Raw genomic sequence first — 26,005 nt, 5'->3', positions numbered from 1 at the left:
CCTCACTGATAAGCTGATTTTGCATTAGTGAACCTGAATGGGTTTACTAATAATGAACTTCAGATTTAGAGAGACTTACCTGCTGTATTCCCAGCATTGGACTACATAGTCCTCCCCCCAAACTTGGGGTTTGAAATAGGAGAGTGGAATGTATGCTTTCTGGAGGCACCTAGATCCCAGAAGAATTGGGGGATTAAGAGGCTCAATAAAAGTGAATTATTCTTTCTTTTTCTGAGGAGAGAAATAAGAGCCCTCTGCATAGTAGAAAATGTTAGGAGTGGGGAAGAGACATTTCTGATGGCCCAAACCCAAGATAATCAGCTATCCATGGGCAGGAAATGTAGCATTCTGCCTTTAGAAGTTGATTAGAAGACTGATAAAGGTAGATAGTAATGTCATAGCTGTTCTATATTTAAATATATAATGTTTAATAATTATACATGTTAATAAAATATTTAATAAGTTAAATATTATCTTTGGGCTCTGACTCTAAGATCCTAAATGAATCTCTGAAGTTAAGTCCTGAGTATTTTCTTATTTCACACATGGACCTTTCCTTAAATATCCTCTTTTAAAAAGGAGACTTCTACTTAACATAGTCTTTCAATAGAAAGTGCCTTTGTAAATATATTTGTTGATATGCACCTAGAAATGTCATTTTTTCATAGACAGATACTTCTCAAAATGATTACTTCTTGAACATTAAAAGAACATTTTTTTTTAGTGTTAAAAGCTTACAACCTCAACATGAGGTCTGATAGCTATAATATTTGTCTTTGCAGATGCATTCATTCTTTCCTAAGGTTATTTCAGCAACTTGTGTTATTTGTAATAGAAGTTGCTTTTGTTTCCACATTGGGCCAGAAGGGATTGAGTAATAACATTAACAAACACCTTGAACTTAAGTACCTTTCACCCTAAATCCTTTTCAAATGCTAACTTAGTGTCTCCTCAACATTCCCATGGCTCAATGACCACAGGCATTATTCCCATTTTTCAGAGGGAAAGGGGAAAAGACAAAAGAGAGCACATCTGTAGCTAGAAATCTGAGCCTTTGACATTACTCTCATACCTCTTTCTCTTTTTCTTCTAAGAGAGCACATTGCTAAGTATCTCTCCTGGTTATTCTGAGTGATATTGCTGCTTGTAGTCTTAGACTGCAGTGAGTTAAGCTGGATTAGCTGGATTCCTATGGTTAGCTTTTCAATTGCTTAGTATGACATAGACAAACATTGAAATGCCTACTGTGTGCAGGGCACAATCCACTTCTACTCTGAATCTTTGCCAGTCTGTAAAACCTTGAGGTTTGAATGAGGGTCAGAGTGGTGGTGTTGACTTACTTTCTCTCCTATCTTTGCAAGTTTGCTCAGGTAAAGAAGCATTTTAAGACTCAGAAAAAAATATGATCATGTTATTTCAGGTTAATTCAGGACTCCAGGGATAGCACCAAGAAATACTGACTATTTCCAAATGGTTACAGAGATATCTGGTTGACCATTTTTAGGTAATTGTTTTTTAAAAAGGAAAACTTGGCTTTTTAAATTAAAATTTGTCATTTATTGCACTTCATAAAAAAAAAAAAAAAAAAACCACACAAACATACTTGAGTTCCAAATCCCACAATGGCCCAAAAAGTCAGGAATTGCCCTGGCCTGTGTTGCTACGTGGTTAGAGTGTCCAAGCATCCAAAGATCTTGGGTTCCATTCCCAGTCAAGGGCACGTACCTGGGTTGCAGGTTTGATCCCTGGCAGGCCACATGCAGGAGGCAACCAATTGATGTGCCTCTCTCACATCATTTCTCTCTCTCTCTCTCTCTCTCTCTCTCTCTCTCTCTCTCTCTCTCCCCCCCCCCCCCCCCTTCCACCCACTCTCTCTAGAAAATCAATGGAAAAAATATCCTCAGGTGAGGATTAACAAAAAATAAAAATAAAATAAAAAGTTAGGAACTGATCTCCTACATGCCGGGAATTAACAGACCTGCATTCTGACTTGCTAATGTGTTGTAGAATGCATCTTCTTATGCAATATTCATTACATCAATAGTATTTTGGAAGATTCTTCTCTATGTCCAGTGCCATCCTAAAAGTCATGAAATCTGTAAGAAGCAAGCTCCTAACTTTAGGGAGCAAAAAATATAGTTGGAAAATCAGGGAACAGAAGAGCCCCCCAAAAGAACAATAAAGGAATAGAGAAAATAGACCTCAAATTAAGTTCTAAAGGACTTCATTGGAAGTGAAGAAAGACCTTTCTCATTAGATGAGTATCTTATCTGGGAGACTTTGTAAAGGAAATGAATCCTGAAGACAGTGAAATGGAGTTTGCCTGAGAGGGGCTCTCTGAGAGGGAGTTGTATAAGGCCTAGTTGAGTCTAACATCTGGGGGAAATAGTAACTTAAGCAAGTAACAGATTGAAAAGAAAAGAAAAGAAAAATGGATGTTTTCCCAGAATTCTCTTCTTGTACCTGGCACATATGAAAAGTTGAGTTTTTTTGAAAAAAGATTTTATCGTCATTAATTAATTTTTAAATTATGTCATTAATGCATGGACATTGTAGCACATTTGCCTATACAGAAAAACACGAGGAAGAAAATAAAAAACACATAGAGATGCCTAATCCACTTTTTTAAAATTTCTTTCTAGTATTTTTCCTCTGCATAAGTATATATATATACTTATATAATTGGAAGCATATCATATAGGGTGGGGCAAAAGTGGGTGTATAGTTGTTTCTATGTAAACTAATACTATAATTAACAAGTAATACAAAAATAAACTGTGCTTCCCATATTCACAACTGTAAACCTACTTTTGTCCCACCCTGTGTCTACATATTTTTAAGAATTAATTTTATAAAAAACACCTCTTTGTACTGATCAAGGCTGAATCTCCAAGACTGACCTCTTGGGAATGAATATCTTACCCTGTTTTCTGCCAATCTGCAGAATTTCTTTTAACCATTAAGCATTCTGTGTAATCCGCATGTTCCTTTCCTGTGAGAGCTGGGAGTGGTAACAGAAACAGGGAGCTCATCTCTTTCTCATGGCTACCTCAAGCCGTGGAACTGGCCACATGGAGAAATGGAAATCGGAGACTACACAATCAGTTGTTTGTTTATTCAGCCTTATTTAGTGATTGCATAATATATGCCAGGTATGTTGCTAAGCTATGGTGAGATAACAAGACAGACGCACTCAATGAATTTATAGGGTAAGGAGATGGAGAGAACTGACTAGGAAATACTAAAATAGTGTGGTAAGTGCTATGGCAGAAGAAATTAAGGATGTTATGCTAACCCATAATCCAGGCTGTTCAGGAACTCTATTGAAGGCATTGAATGTAGCAGTGACTAAATGAAGCCAAGAGGTGACGAGGAGTTAGCTTTAGGCCAAGGAGGGAACATGAGTTTCAAGGAAGAGCATGCATAAATTTTCTCTTAGCATGGCACAAAAAACACAACAGTGCCCTCAGTATGGGTGGAGCCTAGAGTGTAATGAAAGGTATAGGGACCCATAGCATAACTGAAGAGATAAGAATCAGAACAGAAACGATATTGTAAGTCACCTAAAGAAATTTGGCATTTTTAGAACAAGAACTCATTAAAAATTTCAAGTAGATTTTTTTTTCTTTTTTATGGCCATGTAAATCTTAACTTTTGTGACTGCATAGATGGACCTGGAGATTATTATGCTAAGTGAAATAAGCCAGTCAAAGAAAGACAAGTACCACATGATTTCACTTATATGTGTAATCTAATGAACAAAATAAACTAACAAACAAAGTGGAGACAAGCTCATGAATACAGAGAACAGACTGACAGCTGTCAGAGGGGATGGGGGGTTTGGGGACTGGGTGGAAAAGATAAAGAGATTAGTTTAAAAACAAATGCATAACTGATGGACACAAACAACAGTGTGTAAATGGACAGAGGGAAAGGGGGACAGAGGCTGGGTGGGGGCAGCAACATTGGGGTGGGGGAACAGAAACATCTGCAATGGTATCAACAATAAAAATAAAAGTAGAAAGCAACATGATCATATTATATGTTTACCCAAAAATTCTGTTAAAGATACTTTCTTAATTCCAGCTAGAATTAGTTTATGTATTGAATGCCATTGTGATGCTAAATACTTCACTTACATTAAATCAATGATAATTCACAATAACCCTGCAAAGGAGATGCTATTATTCCAGTTATGTAGAAGGTGAACTAGAGAAGGTAAATAATTTGTCCAAAGTCACCTAGCTATTAAATGGTAGAGAACTCAAAGGAAGATCTATTTTACTACAAAGCTCATGTTCTTCCCAGTGGACCAGGCTGCGCTCCAATTATGCTCAGTACTAGCTGTTGGATGAGGATGCCAACATTTATTTGAAACCTAACTAGAACTGGAGGAGCTTCAAAAAAGGTTGAAAAGGTGTGGCAAGCGTAGGAGGTGAACTGGGTGGGGGTGAAAGAGTTGAGTGAATCAATTCCTTTTAGCAATAGATTCCACTCTATTTAGGTCTGCGTAAGTGAGTTTTTTTGCTCAAGAACTTGTCAGCCAACTGATATAATCCTTTTAGAATACGCAAGTTTTCTCTTACAAAGGGGGGTTTGATTACATTGGCAGCTCCAAGTAGTCCCCATTTCTTAGATTGTTTGAGTTTCTGGGCTTATCTTAATAGAGGAAATAAAAGTGTTCTACTGGAAATAAATGATGATGGTGATCTTTTTATGGATAGTCTGTAATTTATATGAAAACTTCTAAAGAATAAATAGCCATTAAGAAAGTTCTAGTAAAGTAGAGAGAAAATGTAGGAGAACTTCCCCAAAAGCTTTGGGGTCGATCTTACACTGCCCATACACTGTTGTGTTTGAAGTCCCTGATTCCTGTATGCTGCCAACAAATCAAGGATAGGTTGTCAAAGCAACTCTAGTAAACTATAAATACTACTCAATTGCTTTTATTCACAGTGACTAAATAGATAGTATATGTTTATGAATTAAAGAATACTCAGATCCAGTCAGTTTTCAGCACGATAATTGTTCTTACAGATAAATTAGTTTAGTCCCCTATTTCTGAGATTAGGGAACCCAGTCTTATCGTGATTTAGAATCTATTCAAGATCATTGCCTGATTTCCTAAACAGGTGTTTTCCAGCAAATATGTGACAGTTGACTCCATACCACCAATGGTTGTTAAGCCAATCTGATTTTAAGAAACTAAAAGCTCATTCATACTAGTTCTTTATTAGATCAAGCTGCAAATCTCTAACTCATTCTGGTCTAGATAATATACTACAAATTATCTCTTTTATAGACAATATAAATTATTCGACTTCTTTGCCATTTTCTTTTTTGGAGGTATTTTGACTATCTGCATCCTCCTATAATTGGCAGTAGCAAAGAATGCTCCAGTCAAGAAATAAGAACTGTTGAGGAAGCGTTTAATAAAATGTATTAGCTCCATGGAGAAGCACATCCAGTTATTTCAGCTCACCTGGTTTGACTGAAGAGTATTACTTCACAGTGAGGAAGTGGAGCATTTAATGTCTTGCTCACCTTCTCTGTGACCCCTTCATACCACACCTCTGTTGGGAGACAAAAACAAACACCACAGAGCTGAGAATTCCCAAGGGTTGAGGCCAGGTAATCCTTTCCGAACTACTCTGACCTGATACTCTCTAAGGTGGGGCTTTGTTAGTCTTTGAGAAAACTAAAATACCCCTTTCTTTATTCCTTTGCTTTCCCTATTCTTTTTGGTTAAAAGTAACCATCCCATAATCCAAACTATTTTGTGATAACTCCCTCACCTACTTTCTGTTTGAAATTACTCTCTTTGAAGAAAAACAAATGACAAATCAAAGATTTTGTAATGGGACAGAGTTGTTTATCTGGGAATAATCAAATGACTAAAGTAAAATGACTGCCTCACATTCACAAGGAAGCATAAGAATGAGAATCTTAAAGCACCTAAAAAGCCTGGCTCTTGTTTTCTAATTGTCCTACAAAGGGGACATGGGAGATGAGACAAGGAATATGATGGCTTCAAATCCAGGATGTTGAATAAGGATTCCTGGTAGAATCTGAAGCCATCTGAGCCCTCCTCTCTGGAGAAAAGGATACACACCTTGGTTCACTTTTTTGTGTGTCTGCTGGAGATATGAGGTACTCCAGTTCTTATAAGAGTTCCCAACTCTCAGCACTTAATGGCTCTGGATAGAATATAGATTTCCTGAGCAGCCCACATATTTTGTTCCTGCTTTCCCAGAATGCCCAGGTGGATGTTAAGAAGGTTTAACATCTGATTTTTCTGAATTTGTTCAGGGAGTAACTATTTGGAGCTCTCAGTTTCAGTCAGACACTCCGTGGTCTTTGGTGACAAGATGTCTCTTGCATTATTCTCTCCAGAATCCTAATTTTAAAAAGCTCATGCTCATTCTATCCAACCAGGAACTGTTGGCATCCATCACAGTGGCCATGAATACCATGGTTGCTCTGGTATACACTAGGGCGTAATTAAGCAGGCAGCATTGGGGAACCTCAGACTCTAGACCCTGACCACATGTATTTGACTACTCACTGGCCGTATAACCCTGGGTGAGTTACTTCAGTTTTCTCATCTGTAAAATGGGCATAAAAGTACCTATCTCATGGGATTTTGCAAAAATCATATCAATTAATGTCCATAAACTGCTTAGACAGGTGCAGGGCACACAGTAAATGCTAAATATATACATTCATATTTTAAATGTGGTCACTCCTGATGAACACTGGGACACAGAAAAACGAATGCACTATTTAAGACCACAAAGCAGGTCACCTAAAATTTAAAGCACCAAAGGTACTCTTCAAGAACACCTTTTGAATAATTCCATGGGCTATTTCACATGTTTTGTGCAAATGGTGCTCATGGAATTGTGCAGCTGGACTCTGGTGGGCTCTGACTTTCTCTCTGTGCGTCCCCAGTCTCCTGTTCTTTTATCTTGCTGCTGTTGTTGTTTTGTGTGTGTTTTTTTTCTTTTTTCTCCTTTACAAATAATGAATATTTTTACTGTTATGGTTTGTATTGATTTTTTTCTGGCACCAGTGAATAGAATACAATATATCAAAGGACAGTTGAAAATGAGAACAAGTGTATTCTTTCCTCACTGGTTACTCACAGATCTCAGACTCGTGGGTGGCGAGAAGTGCAGAAATTAACATATGAACCCAAGGGATTAAATCCCTCCAGAATTGGATGGAAAACTTACCTAAATTGCTGCTGTTGCTGCTGTCGCTGAACCTGGGTGGAAGTTGCCAGTCTTTTAAAACAGTTCTTTCAGTGTCTTTTAAAGATGAAAATCAAACCAACTGGCAATTATTGAGCGTGTACTATATGGAAAAGGCACTACAGAAATATGCGATTACAAGAGAGACATTAATCAGAGAGATAGTGAGGAAGCCCTATGTTAACCATATGAATTGATGTAGTTAATTTTTCCCCGCAGAAATTTTCTTTATTCAGAAAATGAAAGATTATTACACAAGACATATAGAAATCCATTTCATTTGAAACTGAGGTCAATTTCTACGAAAATATACAAAATCTCTAATAAATTAAATCCCTGTTTATTTTTTTTAAAGGCCCAGATGTTAAATACTGGGGCTGCAGAGACCCCTACCTTTTCTACAGGATTTTAAGCTACAAACAGTCACAGCCAAAAAGCCTGCCAAGAGGATTAATTCCTGAGTGGAGTTTTCCAAGCTCTTACAATAGCAACATCAACCATCTCTTCTACCTCCCATGGGGAAGAGTTGTGCCAAACACCCTCTGTTGCTGTCTGTCTGTGCTCTGCCCAGCCCTTCCCTAGCCTTCTGTCATTGGTCCAAGTTAAAACAAACTAGCTCATGCTGATAGGAGCCAGGCATTTTCAAAGCTCCAGGCATATTATCTAGTCTGTAGACCAAGGTGGGCTCTACTGTTTTACAGATGAGGAAACTGAGGCACCTAGAGATTAAGGACTCGCCCCAAGTGATACAGTAGGAAAAGCAGAGCCAGAATTCAGAGTTAGACCACACAGCCACAGAGCTTCTGGTCCCCTGACCGCCCCCACCCCCCCACCCCCCCACCCCCGTCCAAAGTTGCAGAAATCATAGGAGCAGCCCTGAATGTACAGTTCTTGGAATTGGGGGAGTTTGCACAAGCATCATCTAAATTTCAAGGGACAGGGTGGCCCCAGCTGTCGTGGATTTAGTATGTCTCCTAATCTGTGTGTACTTCCTCTCCCTAAGCATCCAGAGTTCTCATGGAGTCACTTATTCGATGCACTCCAAATTTAGCTTTACCACTTTCTTGACTGCCTGGTGAATTGATTCATTGTCTATTTTTGATATTCGATATTTCCTTGACCCTTTATCATAGTTGCTTTTTTTCTTCGTCAAGAGAAGGAGAGAGAACAGTCATTTTTATTGGTGAACCTCTCCTTAGAATCTTTAATTTTTTTCCTAGAAATGACCTGGGGCTCCTTGTACACAAACACCGAAACCAAATAGTCATATTATCACTGTGTTCCTAACCATAGAGACTCTTAGCATGGGTGTGGGTTTACATAACAGGGAAACTAGCATTGACCTGGTACAAATGCTAATTGAATGTTGAAAAAATTCAAGGATAATGCTGCAGTGATACAAAGGTGCCTGTGTGTGTGTGTGTGTGTGTGTGTGTGTGTGTCTAAATAATCTACATATGCTAGACAATGGATACAAAGTTCAGGTCCACAACAGGGGTGCAGAGGGAAGGGGGGGAGAGTTTAGATCAGCGGATAAAAAAGATGGCTCCCTCTTCCAGGGAAATTGGTGACTCACTCTGTGACAATGCATAAGTCATCTGCTCTCTATGTTCTGTCCTCCACCTTGAAAATGGGGACGGGAACACTTGAGAATGTCAGTACTCAACTAACATCTCCAAGATACATGAGAGGCATATAGTAAAGTGTGTGCCTCCTTGGAAGGCAGGATTTGAGTTTGGGGTAGAAAATTTTATGTGAAAAATAAACTTTTAAAAATTTCTGTCACTCTGATTCTGTGATCCTAGCTGAAAAAGTGAAAGCAAAATCATACCTCACAACAAAACTAAAAGAGAAATTCAAATTGTGCTGAAAAGGGAAGAGACTAGAATGGGGGGAAGGGTGAGAAAAGAACAAAACCACTAATATTCATCAAGGAAAGTATGTCTGAACTTGATGTGCTTTTCTTTTTCTTTTTTTAAAGAGAATTGCTAGACCACATTCCAGCTTTTGCTGCCTCCAAATGTGACTGTTAAGTCACATCTCCAGGGACACCTGCATGGTTGGGACAGATCAGCATTCAACGCACAGGGACTTGCAGATAAGAAGCCTCACTGTCTTCATTCTTTCCCCTCCTCCCCACCCCGCCCCCCCCAACCCCTGTTTTAAATCATCGGCAGATGCTCTTTAAACAGGATATGTAAAAATGAAGGAAAAACAATCTAATCCACTTTTTCTTTTTTGCCCTTTGGAATAATATTTCTTGTAGAAAATAGAAGTTTCTAATGCTGGTAGATCTGATTCAGTTAAACAAATACTTTCTGCTTGCTCACCATCAAAATGAGGAAGCTGCCTGCCCACAAATTCTCTAAAAGAAGATTCAGAAGAAAAGGGAATTGCAGTTAATCCTTTCCCAGGTCACACCTAAAATAGGTCTCTGCTAATAGGGAAGTTATTTGTATTTAAAATATAAATATACTTTAGAATAGGTTGAAGGAATCAAAGATGCAGGAGCAGAGGCAGAAATTCAATCCTACCTTAAAGGAATTGACAAATAAGGATAGAATAGTATTTTCCAAACCATGTCAGAGAGTCTGAGAGCTTCTATTAGATATTCCCAGAGAAGTAAAAAATATAGATGTTCCTTCGTTAAGTACTTCTGAGCAAGGTGGAGTTAAAGTTACTGCCTTCTACATAACTTTGGAGTAATTAGCAGGCTAATATGTATTACGCATTTCCAAGAAAGGGTTGTGTAGAATAAGCAGCAATTTTCAAACTTAAAACGATTTGGCAGTACCAAATAATATCTCGTGTATTTTAAGAAAAGCAGGTTGGAAAATGCTGGCACGGAACAAAATTGCTCTTGAAGTTTGGTCTGTTTTTCGAGTTGGGTATATCATGTTGTCAATATCTAAATATCTTGATAGCGTGCCCAGTACACACTTGCCATCCAACTTTATTTACTTCTGGTCATATGTGAATTTAATATTTATGCTCAGATGACACAGAAGTGTAATCATTAGTGACCCTGCTCCGATGTGTAGAGAACAGTGAAGCCAAGAAAAAAATCTGAGTTTAGTTTTACAAAAGAGGCCAGTCACTGAGCCCTGAAGGCAAGGGCATTAAATCACAGCTCAGTACAAAGTTTGAAAATGTTCTTTTGTGTTTACAATGGGCACATGGTGTCTCAGAAAAGTCACGATATTTTTTCCCCTCTAAAGGTGTATACGTTGGGGGGAAATCTGCTTTGTTTTCATAATGTAGACTCTCAATTATTTCCTAAACAGCCCTGTTCCTTCGTTTGGATCTCTGTGTTTGTCTAGTTGTATGTGACCACCCCAGTGGGTTTTGTTGTGTTTTTTTTAATGTCAGTTTCATACTTATCCTGGTGATATATTCTCTCTTTGTAGTAATGGCATTCTGTCCCTATGGTAATGGCATTCTGTCCCTGTCTAGTTAAGATATGTTGGAATTTGTCACTTAAAGGTAAAGCTCCATATCAGCAATAGGTGATTCCGAAGTAAGCCATTGATGCAGACTTTAATGAACAGTAATTATTGCCAATTGTGAGAATAATGGGGAAAGATATTGATATATCAAGCAACAGGTATTGAAAGATCCCAACTCAACCATCGCAAATAACTCTTCTTTAAAAACAGAAGAAAACCAAACTTACTAGGAAGGGAAGAAGACAAAGAGCAGAGTACAAGAGCGAACTTGTACCTGATTTTCCTGGATCATGGCATCCAGGAAATGAGGGACACAGGACAGTTGTATATTGAGGCAGGAAGGCTGCAAACGAAATTGCCTCATACATAATTGTAGTCATATTTCCCAGAATCAAAATTCAAGAAGGATGTTGGTTCCCACCGTATGGATCTTCCCCCTTCTATTTAGTTTTGTCCTCCTTGACAACCAGGCAGAAAGCGCTCCAGCACAGGTGAGCGATACAGGCTTCGTACAGCACCTCATCCGTCATGTGGGACACACCCCGCAGCGATTACCATTCTGATTCAGGGCAGGATAAAAAGTTCAGTGCACAATGTGGTGTTTGGGGAGGTGATCGGGAAGCATTAACCATACAACTCTGGCAGAAACTGTTTTGTGCATGTGTCAGCGATATCTCAAGTACATGAAAAACCAGCTTTGCTATTCCTTGATATGAGATTAATTTTTTTTATTATTTCTAGCGCATTTACCATTGTACGGTGGACAAATATTATCCCTGTTTTTCAGCTGCAGAAACTGAAATGCTGAAAGGTTAGGCAACGTTCACAAAGTTACACAATGAGTCATTTTCTGAATCAGGAAACAAATTGGAGGCTCTGATTCCCTTTTCCCTGATTCCACCAGCCGGCAGGAGTCATTTGACACTATTTACAGAAGTATTTTTCTTTATTGTCTTGCAGTGGGCACTGAACAGAGTTTCTCAGACTTAAAAATTACAAAATGAAATATGTTTTGGGAGAGTAGAATTCGCATCAATTCGTGTAACAAGTTTTTTTAAAGTATATTTTTATTGATTACAGAGAGAAGGGAGAGGGAGAGAGAGATAGAAACATCAGTGTTGAGAGAGAATCATTGATTGGCTGCCTCCTGTACACCTCCTACTAGGGATCAAGCCCACAACCTAAGCATGTGTCCTGACCGGGAATTGAACCATGACCTTCAGGTTCATAGGTCGATGCTCAACCACTGAGCTATGCCAGCTGGGCACAAGTTTTATTGATAATGTCTAGAGCCAAAAGTTTCAGTCCTAATTTAAACTCTACTCATGATTTGAAAATATGTACATAATACCTCTTTGCCTCTGGTTAAATGGGAATAATTATTCCTACTACAGATTTTATTTAAAAAATGATTATATTGCATGACCTGTTTTGAGCTGAATGGATGGAGTTACTGACTATAATTTTTAAATAATGACCATATCACTCTCCCCCTTTCTAGAAGAAGTTTGGTAAGTTTCTTATGAAGAGTTCTAAAAAATAGTATCTAATTTTAGCATATGTGTGCATACTTGTGAAAATACTTCAGAAGGATGTGCCCTATTACTTCCCTAAACACTTTTGCATATACTGTCATATTTAGTCCTGTGACAACCACTTTCATACTCTTCCTAGTAGAGAATTACCATCTAACCAAATGACTCTGTCGCCTAAAGTTTCCTGGATGTCACTCATTAACATTGCTGTCCTCAATAATATGTTTATCTTCTGTCTCCAGTTATATCCCTTTCCATGGTCAGAAATCCAAAATGGAATTCATTAGCACACTGAAACTTTTCCTTTTCACAGGCTGCTGGTTTTAAAGGGACTCTACCAAATAATAAAGGGAAAAAAAAAAGCAAAAAGCACACAAATATAGAAATGACAAAAAAACATAACAGAAGCCTCGTTTACACAGTGCTGGTTTCTGATTCATTTACTGCTAAGGAGAACTCAGCCCCAATAAGATTCCAAACGGCACTTTGAAGAACGGACAGTCCAGCTCTCACATGCTTCCTGTTTCCCTGGAATTTTCACATTCTAGTTTCTGGCCTCGTTCCACATGGGGGCGCCATCAAATGAGCCCCCAGAAAGGCTCCCTTCTAGATGCCCAAGCCCTCTGTTTCCCTGGATCCTTAGTGACGATAGAATTCCATCTGCCTCAGTTGTCCTAAAAAGAGACAAGCGGTTGTAGCCACCTTCGGGTCAGTTAAGGACAGCCAGCCTCAGAGGGCCCCTCGCCGTGTGAGCGTGGTAAAAATGAGACAACCTCATAGAAACATAAACTGAGGGAAATGCCATGAGCAGCTTGGTTTCCACCCATCTCACCACCACGCTGCTGCTTCCATGACGATGGGTTTCTTGATTTGGTTTTAGTAAAGGGAAAGGTTGCCTTTGGAAGTTGACACATGAAGAGAGAAAGAGAACCTCAGAAAGGTGAGTCACTTGCATAGAAGCATGAATTGATAAAGCTTGAATTTGAACCCATGTATGTTGAATGGGAAAGCCCTTTTCTCAGCTTCAGGTCGCAGTGCTCTTGTCAAGTAAGTGGTCAGTCCTGTGGGTCAAGAGGACATAGCCACCAGGTAACTTCCAGGGGACTCTGAAACAAGTCACACTCTTTGATGAGCTTTAGCTTAGAAAATATCTTCAATGAAGAGCTATCCATAGAAAGGGGAGATTAACTAAAATTGGGCTTTAAAAAATTAAAAAGTAGCCCAACTGGCATGGCTCAGTGGTTGAGCATCGACCTAATTAACCAGAAGGTCATAGTTGGATTCCCAGTCTGGGCACATGTCCAGGTTTCAGGCTCGATCCCCAGTAGGGGGCATGCAGGAGGCAGCTGATCAATGACTCTCATCATTGATGTTTCTATTTTTCTCTTCCTCTCCCTCCCCCTCTGAAATCAATAAAAATATATTTTAAAAAATGAAAAGGTATAATAAGAAAATATATGATGAGCATGAGACATACAGTAAAACATATCATCTCACTAAAAAATAACCCTATATATTAACATCTTCCTCTAAATTCTTAATCTGACCTTTTCTGAAGACCATACAGATGTCATATATCTCATCAGTTCTCCTTATTTGCAGTAGTTCTGGTCTATAAAATTTCCTGGAATACTAAACCATTGCTCCTAGGGGGAATACAGGATTTGGTTCCTATAAGCTTCATCATATTTTTAATCAGCCAATTGGTATATAATCTTGTTTAGTGTATGTTTCTGTATAAAGGCACCTTACTGGATATTATTGTTGACTGATGAGCATTGAACTCAGAGTCAATAGCTTCCTCACTCTTGTTTGAACAGAACTTACCTAACACACATATTTTCTCCAGAAAGCACATCAGAGCTGTCTTTCACTTAGAAATGGTAGACAGTTCTTCATCTCTGGGCTTGGGGTTCAATTTAAACATTGATTCCCAACAAAAAGCAAAAAAAAATGTGACACTAAACTCACCACAGAAGAGACACATTTATAGTGTGAGGGCTGATACAAGAATGCTTTTTGGTGTGACTCAAATTTGTTGACTGCTCTGCCCATGGTCATGAGTGACTACAAAGCACTGTGATCATTGATTTTTGGGTAACAAATAAAAATTTAGTGAGTAGGGGAATTCACAAACAGCATCTGCCAACAATGAGAAACAACTGTAAATGCAAACAAGGAACCCCAGACCAGTTTTAATCCTGTGGCGGGTTTCATTCCTATCCACACTGCGACATCAGTGGACTTCATCTTTATCCTGGGAAACTTGGTGGCCGGTGGATAGTGTAATGATTAACTTTGCTTCAGTCTGTACCATTTCAAATTTGATGATGTGTTTTCTACTAAAGTTCTAAGGATATACCAATGGAAATATAATGAATATTAAAATCATTGTGTCACAAAATTAAATCACTCGGAGGAATAGCAAAATGAATGTTAATAGCGTATCATAGAAGGGCCAAGATTGGAAAAGGGAAAGAATTGGAAGATGGTTTTGCATGTATGCCAGACTTTCATTTCAACATAACTGTTGCTGTCATGTCCTCCCACGAGCTTTTTCATACCAAGTGCTACAATCCCACGCAGTCCACATGATGCTCAGTGCTATTCACTGAAGTGACAGAAAAATAAGTGAGAACAGCAGGGTTATATTTCCCAATGATTTGGAATTTGTACTTAGAAAACAAGTAGTGAGAAGCATGTAATGGAGAAGTCTGGAGCTCAGTAAGCACTGGTGAGTTGGTAAATGGTAGCCTGCACAGCAATTTTATCATCGCCCTGGCTGGTGTTGCGAATTGCTTAGAGCATCAGCCCATGCACCGAAGGATCTGCAGTTCAATTCCCCGTCAAGGGCCTGTACCTGAGTTGCAGGTTCGATACCCAAGCTTGGTCGTGGAATGTGTGGGAGGCAACCAATCTCACATGGATGTTTCTCTCTCTCCCTCCCTCCCTTCCTCTGTTCCACTCTATCGAAAAAAATAATTTATTATCAACTGGGCTTTTTTTTTTTTCCCATCAAAAGTCCATGTAAAATGAATATTGCTACAAATTATACATCTGGCTCTCTCTGATAGTCTATGGATTGTAGTGTGCTTTATTTATCTAGAAGAGTTTTGGTATCTGTTTAAAGGAAAGATGAGTGTGTGTTAAGTGGTACATAGGGGAAGGGCAGTGATGAAGTTAAATATATTGTGTGGTACAAACTGATTGCAATGAAAGCTAATAATACTGGAAACAGTTCAGATTAGCCCTGGGATTGTAGCCTACTCTGTTTGAGTTGCTCCAGGTCTAACAGGAATCTCTCTACCTTCAGGCCCATGAAATATGAAATTAAAGAAAATTGAATCCATTCTTCTCACAATTTTTTAACCAATGAATATTATGTGGGAAATTGATTCCATATGTTTTCAAGTCACTTATGCAAGTTGAATAATTAAAATGTTTACTGGTAAGAGCTGCCTGATGTCTTTAAAGTCAGGAAATTATCTTATGCCAAGCAGACAAACTTAAACACCAAAAGGTCAAGCCAAGCTTGAAATTTTGCAACATCCCCAAATGTAATTATTCTAAAAACACTTAAATGATTGCTAGTTCCCCCTGCTGATTATCATATGGTAGTAAAATAAGGAATTCCTTTGTTCCCTTTTATGTTTGAAAAACCTTTGCCGGTGCATCTTTCTAAAGTTACCTCCAAGTTATGTTGGAATAGAGCCTAGACTATTAATGACATTTGCAATAAGATCTTGTCCGCTCATAAAAAGAAAATCATTAAATTAATGAATGCATGTGATTCATGTCTAATTAAAAATAAAGCATAATAATGAAGACACATTTTGCTTCAATCATATCTAAATAATTCTAAGGGTTGCAATTACTGTTCCCATTTTGTAGATTTAGAAATCAAGGTCCAGACAGATTAAGTAGCCCGTGAAAGCACATCCTAATTGAATAAGTTAAACTTTGCTGACACACTTTAGAAATACTTGATGAAAAGCATGTATAAAGCAGATAGGTAATAAATTTAGCCCTAATGAAAATACTAACCCAAAGTTAATCTGTTAACTTTTTTGTGTGTGGTAGCATGAGGAGAAGACTTGAGGAAAAATATGAAATGAGGAATACTCATAAATTTACAGTGTTTGTAGCATAAAGATGAGTAAATTTGGGGCTGGAAATCCTACATTCAAATTCTAATTCTATTAGCTCTGTGACCTTGGGCAAGTTACTGGATTTCCCTTATTAAGTGGGAATAATGAGACTTTATAGTTTTGTGAAGATAAAATATCCTTTTAAGAGTATCTTATTATTTAAAAATTACTATATGTGTGTAAAATAATAATGATGATTACAAAACTATAGAAACAATGGGGAGGTCCTACCTATCATGAAATTGAACATCATCGAATTTGAAGCTGTTGTTTATTTATTATACTTGTTAAATATTGCAGTTTAACTTTTCCTTATCCTTGCAGTGGAATATAAATTTACCAAATTATAAGATGTAAATTATTTCAGAAAAAAGTATAAAAATCTTTACTTATGTCTCAGTCGTTGCATCGTTTTTGCACAAGGGGATAGCCCTTGCTTTGCTTTGTGTGCTCTGAATGTAATACTTACTTAATACCTTAGAAAAGTAGTAATTAATTTAATAAGATGGGCGATAGCCTTTCAAATAAAAAATTCAGGAGGAAAAAAGAAAGAAAGTAAGTTATTCAGTTGGGAACAAGCTGCTACCTGCCAGAAGGATCCAGGGAAATCTCCCTATTGCTGTGCGAACTGTGTTTCTGCTATAATTAAAAACGGATTAGAAAGAACTAGAGCATAGCACCGCTGATTGCTGCTCACCTTCACACTCAGAGCAAGGAAGCCACCCTGTTTGTTACCTTTAGCCGGTGGCACTCAACTAAGCCCAAGCCATCTAGCCTGGCCTGTGGGCTAGGAGGGCTTTGACAAAGCTGGACAGTTAGTTTCCTTCTCTGAGACAGTTCCCATAGAATAAAGGGGGGAAAGCTAATTTTTTTAAAGCCAGAAATGCCATATGTCACTAAGGAACTTGAAACATTCCCTCCTCCCTCCTTCTCGTAATGTGATGGCTTGAGCTTTAGAATTGGTAATTCCGAATATACTGGCTTTCTCTGCATGCCCTGCTGAGCTTTCGGATACCGTATTTTCCTTCTCTCACAGAACTTATGACACTGTATGGGGGCCCCGCTAAACTTTTTAAAGTCCCGGGAATGGGAGACCTTTTGCCCAGCTGATAAAGGGCGAGTTACCTACCTTTTTCTCTGCATAGGAAGGCTACCTCTCTGTTCTTTGCCCCCTCCCCCCTTCTTCTTTCAAAATGAGTCCCTCTGTGTTGACCCAGAAATGGGGCTTTGCGGCAATTAAAAGATTCCGAGGTAGCAGAGGCTCATGCCCCAGCAGAATAGGATTCCAGCTTTCCATGGTGACACCCAACTTCCCTTCTCCACACCTCCTTCTCGTCCACCCAGACGATTCTAATCCTACCTCTGCGGTTACTCTGAAAAGGCTTCCAGTCCGGCTATCAGAAAGAATCTTTCTTAAACAAATATTTGCCAACGTCTATTTTCCTCTTTAGGGGAGTGAGCAAAGGAAGGGCTCCAGGCTCTTAATCCCCTCGGGTCCCCCTTGTGCAGATGGTGATAGACTGCGGACAAGGCTGCGATGCTGGAGCCCACCTGTGCCGGACTGACACTTGCCTCCATGGGCTCAAACCTTCAGTGGCTTCATCAGCTACTCATCACAGGGGTGATTATTTGTCCTTGTTGCAACCACTGTAAGTCTCTCTCTCTCTATGGCAGAAATCCAGGAACATTCCATGAGGGTTACGACATTTTCCCTTTACAATAATGGGCTTTACCTTTCTCTTGGTTCCATGAACTCTTTAAATGTCAAAGTGATTCAGATGGGAGGAATTGATCCTACACTCTTCAGTGAAAAGCTTAAAGATCTATAAGCTGGTTTTTTTCTCATGAAATGGCGTGATGCTTATCTTTTGGGGAATAATGCACTTCCTGCTTATCACCACATTATCAGTCTGCGCGTAGCCATGCAGTTGGATAAAAAGGCACAAGGAATGTACACTATTTGGAGAAATTATTTTCTAGAGCTCTCACTTTTCCTACCTGCCTCAGAATCCCGTGAACTATTGTGAAGAACTTCCCAAGAGTTAATTCTCTGTGTCCTTACCAGATATTTCACTAACCATGTCTTAATTTGAGGATAGTTTGCAGCAGTATCAGACCAAAAGCAATTTGCCTTCCATAATCTGACTATATTTCCCATAAACATTAATGTATGAAAGGTCATTCCTTTGACATGCATATTTACCCCACCTGAATTCTGAACCACATTTTAAATTACAAAAGAACGAGTCAGAATATATACACACACATGAAAAAGAACAGAGAGACATTAACATCTTGAGAAAGAACATAATAAGCATTTTATAATCCATTCACAACTATTTACTGAGAACTTTCTCTGTTAATACTCTCCGGGCCCCTAGCAGGGGCCAACTCCCCCACTTCGGATCTAGATCGGATCCACTCTTGTCTACTTAAGGATATCATCCCAGAAGTTTTTCTCTGTCTTGCCTACATCATCAACATCCCCATCTCTTCTGGATCTTTCTCATCTACATGAAAACATGCTGTTATTATTCTTCCATCTTAAAAAGCCCTCTTTGGACCATTGGCAACCTAGTTAATGGTCCATTTCTCCTCCATTTTTAGACAAAGTCCTTGGAAATGCTGAGTATATTTGCAGCCTCTAACTTCTCCCACTCTCTCTTGAACTTACTCCAACCAGTGTTTTGCCCCCACCCCCCACTCCAAAAATGACTACTCTTGTCAAAGTCACTAATGATCCTCCTGTTGCTAAATATAAAGGTCAATTCTTAATCTTTATTTCACTTAACTTATTAGTAGCATTTGACACTACTAGATCTGAAAAGTATGAGTTGCGATTATGGTACACTATTTCTAAGACCCGCAGCTTCTACTACCTCTTATTAGTTTATGACCCCCAAATCTACAAGTCCAGACCTGATATTTGTTGGGAGTATGGATGGATGAATGAATTAATTTTCTTTTCTACACTTCATCTTAGGTGTTTAACCAACAGTATTATTAAATGTGAGGGGAAAGTGGAGTATATAGTCTCTGCTCATTTAACTTCTTTCAGAATTATGTCCTTGTTACAGCTTTTTTGATAAGATTCTGGAAAGTGAAGTTACCTCATTCACAAAATAAAAAACACTACAATTTTCTCCTTATGCCTCGGAAACAGTGAAAGTTATACTGTATAGTCTGCCATGCCAATTCTGTATTATTAATCTATGGAAAGAATACATTTTAATGCCAATAATCAGCAGTACATTTCCAGCCCATGACTAAAGATGTTTAATTAATTTGAATTATTGATCTAAGTTATTTACTACACAATGGCTGAAGTTAATCAGGTTTATGACCTTTATGTATCTGTGGCCTCATGAGAGAATCACAAAATACTTTTCTCATGCCTTTGTTTTGCAGCTTGACCCTTGCCTCTCCCACCCAACATCCTGCTCTGGGCCTGGCACTGAGCTCATATGATTGACCTGCATTCTAACAACCAGGAAGCGTGATGCCCAGAGGGTTCCCAGCCTGTCTGATCCTGCCCCAATGCTTGGTAACCAAGTCCTGCTTTACTGATTGCGGTCTACGTTACTCCATACTTCCTGGTTCCTGATTCTGGCTGCAAACTGGTTTTTTAAATATTCCTAAACTTTTGCTCTAGGAAATGAACTTTCTGTAATAAGAGGACTCTGATAGTAAGGTGTTTAATTTCCTTATTAATGCAGAAATGAAACTATAGACCAGAGTTTTAGTATGGATTATTCCTATGGCTGTGGATGTATATGTCAGTAAAACAGACAGTACCCTATATCTTTTATCCTAGTAAACCCTCTCCCTTTACCAACTCCAATTTACCCTTGTCTAGAGTGATTTAGATTGGCGTTAGTAATCCCTACATTATAGGAGATTATTATCTGTGACATAATGCACTTGTTTCCTGGTTAAGAATGATACAGCAGGAAGAGGATGAGTAGGGATGTGAGGAAAGGAATCTATACAATTGTGTACAGAGTGATTTATAATAATACTAGAGGCCCGGTGCACAAAATTTGTGCACGGGGGAGGGGGGTGTGTGTCCCTCAACCCAGCCTGCACCCTCTCCAATCTGGAATCCCTCTCACAATCCAGGACTGCTGGCTCCCAACTGCTCGCCTGCCTGCCTTCCTGATTGCCCCTAACCGTTTCTGCCTGCCAGCCTGATCACCTCCTAACCACTCCCCTGCCAGCCTGATTGATGCCTAAACGCTCCCCTGCCAGCCTCTTTGACCCTAACTGCCCTCCCTTGCAGGCCTGCTCACACCTAACTGCCCTCCCCTGCAGGCCTGGTCATCCCTAACTGCCCTCCCCTGCAGGCTTGATCGCCCACAACTGCCCTCCCTTGCAGGCCTGGTCCCTCCCAACTGCCCTCCCCTGCTGGCCATCTTGTGGCAGCCATGTTTGACCACATGGGGGCAGCCATCTTGTGTATTGGAGTGATGGTCAATTTGCATATTACTCTTTTATTAGATAGGATAGAGGCCTGGTGCATGGGTGGGGGCCAGCTGGTTTGCCCTGAAGGGTGTCCTGGATCAGGGTGGGGGTTCCCTTGGGGTGTGGGGCAGCCTGGGCAAGGGGCCTGTGGTGGTTTGCAGGCCAGCCATGCCCCTGGCAACCCAAGCGGAGGCCCTGGTATCTGGGATTTATTTATCTTCTATAATTGAAACTTTGTAGCCTTGAGTGGAGCCAAGCTTCCTGCTTGCTCCGTGGCCACAGCCATTTTTGTTGGGATTTATTTATCTTCTATAATTGAAACTTTGTAGTCTTGAGTGGAGGCCTGGGCAGGCCAGGGTGTGTAGAAAGCTTAGCTTCCTCCATTGCCCAGGAAACCCAAGACTCCTGCTCGCTCTGTGGCCATCTCAGTCATCTTGGTTGGGTTAATTTGCATACTCACTCCTGTTTAGCTGGTGGGCGTGGCTTGTGGGTGTAGCAGAGTGATGGTTAATTTGCATACTATTCTTTTATTAGATAGGATGGTAGTTTGACATGACAACCACTTTTTATAAATGTAATGAGATTTCTTGTATCAATAAGCAATAAGACCAACAAGAAGAAGGGGGAAGAGAAGAAAGAGAAGAAGAAAAGGAAGGCAGGAAGGCAAGAAGGAAGGAAGGAAGGAAGGAAGGAAGGAAGGAAGGAAGGAAGGAAGGAAGGAAGGAAGGAAAGGAGGGAGGAAGGGAGAGAGGAAAAGGGAGAGAGGAATGGAGAGAAGGAAGAAAGGAGGGAAGGAAGGATAGCAGACAGGAAGGAAGAATAAAAGGTAGTAATGGAGGGAAGGAAGAGAAAAAAAGGATGGAAGGCAGGAGGGGCAGGTGGAAGAAGAGAGAGATATATAAATTATTTTCTTCTCATAAAACCCATTAATAAAATATTTCAGAAAATTTGAAATTTATTTAAAGAATTTAGTGTTCACCCTGTAGAGATTGTTTAACTCCAGTGGGTCCTAATAAAGTACCAACTAAAAATTATCTTGAATTTGTTGCATAGAGAGGTATAAATTAAGTGAAATTGATTAAGCTCCTAAGAATTCTTAATATGATAAAGAAATCACACCAGGCCTTGAGTGCATGTCCTGTTTTGTGAGTGTTTTCAAAAGGGGGTGATTTATTGTGGCAGGAATAAAATAATACAGCAGGCATTGTTTTCTTTCTGGTTCTGCCTGCTGGTAAACGCTATGTATGACCTTATGTTATCTATCCATGCTCTTGTTTCCATTTGTGAAAAACAGCAATCCTGTAACTTAATTTATTTTATATAAGCTTGGGGTACCTTTGAAGCATCACATTTATGATAACAGAAATATCAATGGCAGTGATATCAGGATAGTTCTTCATTTAAAGAAAAACTATTTTAATATTTTTACCAGTGTCTCCTGGTAAGACATTCACATAACAAAATCCCTGATCGTAGCACTTGTTGGTGTGCATATATCAGAATTCTCAGAAGAGAAGCCAACATTTGACTCAGCTGAAAGATTGATCCCTATTGCTGGATCCTCCCATTTGGAATAATGTTCCAGACAATGTGTACTACCACTCCCTATCCTGAACAAACACATGAATTCTGATTTAATTATGAGCCAGTCTGTCCTTGATGTGACATTCCCAGATATGTACGATAGAAAGTCTTTGAGAGTTATTTTAGGGGAGTCAAGGTTTAGTGTCCATAGCTGAATTCTTGGAAAACCAACTTTGTGTCTAACATGGTCCCTATAATGAACAGCTGATGGTGTAAAAAAGAAGTTAGACCAAGGAAATACTCGCCAAAAATAGGCCTAAACTAGACATTTGTTTCAAGCTTCACGCATCTGCTTCCCAGTATTGAGTTAAGCCTGGGAATGGGGAGGATATGCTGGTTTGGAGGTGCTTAAGTAAAGTTGTCATTTCCAGTTCTAAAAAATGGGGATCAAGGATTAATCAAAATGTTTTGTTACTGAATGCTGGTGTGTGTGTGTGTGTGTGTGTGTGTGTGTGTGTGTGTGTGTGTGTATGAGCAAATCTTGATAAAATTTTAATCTGAATTAGCAGACTTTTTCTGTCAATAAATATTTAAACACTACATTCTATGAGTTACATTTATATTAGTTCTCCTTCCTTGATATTGGAATAATTCCTCATATTTCATACCCAATTAAGAAAAGGATATCTAGACTCGGAGTCGTAATGCAATAACTTCTTGAATGCCCTGGAATGTGGTGACCCTTGTTTTTAATAGACTCAAATATGCACTATGTGGATTTTCATGTCTCTATTGTGTTTTGGATCCCTTGCTGAAAAGAATCCACACTTCCAAAACAGAGCTTCAGCAATCATGTGCCTAGATTAATCTGTCATCACTACGTCAACACCCTTTGCGGCAAAAAGTTCAGAAATTCAGCTTTCCTGGCTTCTGAACAGCTCTTTGGATACAGCAAAGACAGGCAGCCTAGGTTAGGCCCCTAGGTCACATATTGCAGAGAAGAAGTCAAGTTTATCAGATAAACTCAAGTCAGGGAAAGTTAAAATGATTGTGAACGAAATACATCTTGGGGAGTTTCTGTACGAATAACACAGAGCTCTGTCATCAACAAGGTGTAAGTCATTCAGAATGAGGATTCTGAGAGAGATGACTCACGGCTCTTGGATAAAGGAACATAAAAGCAATTAGCAGGGTGTGAGTTATTTGGTTTCTAAATGTCCTGACAGTTATGACAACCAAATTTAGATTTTTATCTGTCCAATGCTGGTTTAATTCAGCATTAAATTAACTCTTTTTCTCTTAGAGTCACTCAGAAACTTTTTTTCCTGAATACTTATGGTTACACTTCCTGTTTAAGGAAAGAGAACGCGACAAAACTATATGATTCCAATAGGAGATGTGTCAACCCAGTGAGCATGCCCAGTGTAATGTGGAACTTCATGACTTATGATGGACAGCAAAGTACCAGCACACACCACACACATGATAAATTGAGCACTGATAAATGTAATTGCTTTGAATTCTGCAAAGGACACTTCACATACTCAAGGCTGTCTCATTTCCTTGCTCAAGTGAAATTGATAACCTAAGATGCACACATTGACACAGGCAGAGAGAACTGAGGGCCGTGAAGAGATTAAGAAATTAATCACATCCCAGTGATTTATTCCTTGGTTCATCTGAGTGTTTACATAACAGTATGGGAGGCAGATAGAAGACTGCTGATTAAAAGAAAAGTGGTGGGAATATGACTGAGCAGCATCCAAATATTGGCCCTGTAAATTTCTAGTCAGATAACCTCAAGCAATTTAATTTAACATGTCCCTCCCATGCCTCAGTTTCTTACCTCATAGATCTAGTTTGAGTATTAAATGCAACAATACTTACTAGATTATAAACTTTTTGAAAAGAGGGTCCATGTTCAACAGTCTAGTTCACTGGTAGATCTCTGGTGTCCAGCATAATGTCTAGTACATAGTAGATGCTCAGTAAATGTTAGATGCATGAGTATGTAAAATATTTACCATAGTCCAGGCACAAAGCAAATAAATATAATGATAGTGATAATGATTACATTTAAAAGGAAACTCTTCAATAGTTTCCCAACAACACTTAGAACAACTTGCAAATTCCTCTAAGGCCCTATGTGATTTGACTTGTTTCTATCTTTGCAGCTTCATTTTAAATTAACTTCTCTTCTATCTTCAGCACACTTTTTCTCCTTCACTGTCTTAAATAAACCAAATTGTTTCCTATATCAGGAACATTTGTGTGTACTTCTCTCACTGTGCTCTTGCCTTTTCCATTCTGCATCCAGTTCTTCCCAACACTTGGTGCTTCTGATCAAGAGCTATCTAGGCAGAGCCCACCACCAGATGCTTTGCTGTAAAATCACAGAAGCCATACCCATAGATTTCTACATCAGCCTACTTCATGGCCATGCTTAGCTTCCTGAAAACTCAACTGGTTTACTCATGCCAGGGTTGAACAGTGATTTCTTTCTGACTGTTTTCAGACCTTTATTACCTCAGGTTTTTCCATAATTGTATAAGGTGTAATTCTACAATAATTTTTTATTCTATAATATCATAGTTGTTCCGCATCCCTGATTACATACTAATTGCTGAAGTCATTTGTAATGGAAGCTTTAAAGTTCCAGGTCAAAAGAAAGTTAAAGATGAGTATTTGGAATTGGTTTTCTGATCTTATTAGATTTGAATACCAGTGATAAAAGAGACACCAGGATTGACAGTTATTTAGATGTTTACTTTCAATACTTATATAAAGTACCTACAGAGGTAAGGCTTTTGGAAGATCAAGTTTCTGCTATAGAATAGTCTAGTGAAAATAACTGTTTAATGGGATATATTACTTGTTTTTAAATGTTCTGGACAACTTGGAGGAAAATGATGTGGTTAGAGTTTTAAATTCCCAGCTAAGCAAATCAGATTAGGTTGGAAGGAAATAATGTTGAACCAAGCTGAATTTGTCAAAAGGGGAGTACTATGTAGAGATTCTGGGTTCATGGAGACACCTTGAGCAGTGAAGAAAAACTCTAACAATCTGTTTGACTGGTTGACTGGAACCTAGACCCAAAGTTAACTTACACTAAATACAACTGTAATGCTAGAACTTTCTCGGTATACTGTAGAGAAGGTATCCAAAGGCTTAGAACCGTGGTCGGCAAACTGCGGCTCGCGAGCCACATGCGGCTCTTTGGCCCCTTGAGTGTGGCTCTTCCACAAAATACCAAGGCCTGGGTGAATCTATTTTGAAGAAATGGCATTAGAAGAAGTTTAAGTTTAAAAAATTTGGCTCTCAAAAGAAATTTAAATCGTTGTACTATTGATATTTGGCTCTGTTGACTAATGAGTTTGCTGGCCACTGGCTTAGAGAGATTGGAATGCTTGAGTAGGTTTATTATGTAAGACCTGCTCATACACTCCTTAACCTTGGGAAGGTCCAGAGGACATTCCCTATCCCAGGGCTGGTCAAGGTTGCAAGAAATATATTCATGAGGAGAGTTCTGGCTTCTTTGAAGAGCTTTATGGGGATGTTTTCTACAGGCAAGAATGATAGGGGAATGCTTGTCATGAAACTAAACTCCTGGAATTCAATGGAGAAAATGGGAATTGCTA

This window comes from Cnephaeus nilssonii (assembly GCF_951640355.1).
Source record: "Cnephaeus nilssonii genome assembly, chromosome: 10".
Classification (NCBI taxonomy): domain Eukaryota; kingdom Metazoa; phylum Chordata; class Mammalia; order Chiroptera; family Vespertilionidae; genus Cnephaeus; species Cnephaeus nilssonii.
Note: the sequence above shows the minus strand (reverse complement) of the source record.